The sequence below is a fragment of the Odontomachus brunneus genome, unplaced genomic scaffold (assembly GCF_010583005.1).
Source record: "Odontomachus brunneus isolate Ranch 3 - 2012 unplaced genomic scaffold, Obru_v1 Obru_scaffold_042, whole genome shotgun sequence".
NCBI classification, from domain to species: Eukaryota; Metazoa; Arthropoda; class Insecta; order Hymenoptera; family Formicidae; genus Odontomachus; species Odontomachus brunneus.
In genome coordinates this window covers 2,263,336-2,264,187 of record NW_022639492.1, presented here as the reverse complement: position 1 = coordinate 2,264,187, position 852 = coordinate 2,263,336, and the positions used below count along the sequence as shown (strand labels likewise).

Here is an 852-nt window from a genome sequence, read left to right as displayed (position 1 = left end):
ATATATATATATATATATATATATATATATATATATATATATATATACATATATATATATATGCGCCTAAATAGAGTATTTTAAAAGTTTAATTTGAAAGGCGGTTTCAACAAGAAAAAATAATAAATTTCATTATAGACAATTAGAAGAAAGAAATTAATGGCAATTCAATTTCTTATGTAAATAAATAAAGCTATATAGCTTATACTAAAAGCATCCTATTAAACGACGTTGATAGAGACCAATGGAAATATTTTTACTTTTTATGCGACGTATCTTCTTAAGGAAAAACCAGTCGCCGCGTGAATTAAAATATAATTTTGTTGAATATATGCGACACTAATATATTAATCTAAATATTTCATTAATTATATTCTGTTTCACACACCATTTATCGTATATTGGCTCATATTAACTCTTCCTTTTTCTGTATTGAATATCTTGGAATCTCAGAAATATTCTTATTGAATGATTTCGAATGTGCGCAACATTCCCAAGTGTCGCTCTCGAGGATTCGGAGACTCTTGACAGAGCCTCCCACGAGGGAGCGAAATTTTTGTGAGTAGCTTTCAGGATACACTTCCGGCTGACGTTTCTGACGGCTCCACTTTGTAATCACTTCCAATCGTTCATCGGCGTCGCGTCACGTAATTCACGTAACCGGAATAATCACGGCGTCTCTTCCATTGCCATTCGTACCATGAATGATCACTATGCATCCGCGATACTCCACGACGAGGATCCATATCTCACGAGGCAAAGGGAGCCGCGTTCGGGATGTCGGCGGGAGAATATCGGTGCGTGTGTATAGTACACACGCAAGCCGGCGAGGAACAGAGAGAGAGAGAGAGG

The 852-nt window shown here is 36.2% G+C and overlaps 1 protein-coding gene across 1 annotated transcript in view; it reads left to right on the top strand.

Annotated features, from left to right (window-relative positions):
• The window catches only part of LOC116844547, a 20,723-nt gene that overhangs the window by 9,341 nt on the left and 10,530 nt on the right, over positions 1 to 852 (top strand). The window lies entirely within an intron of this gene.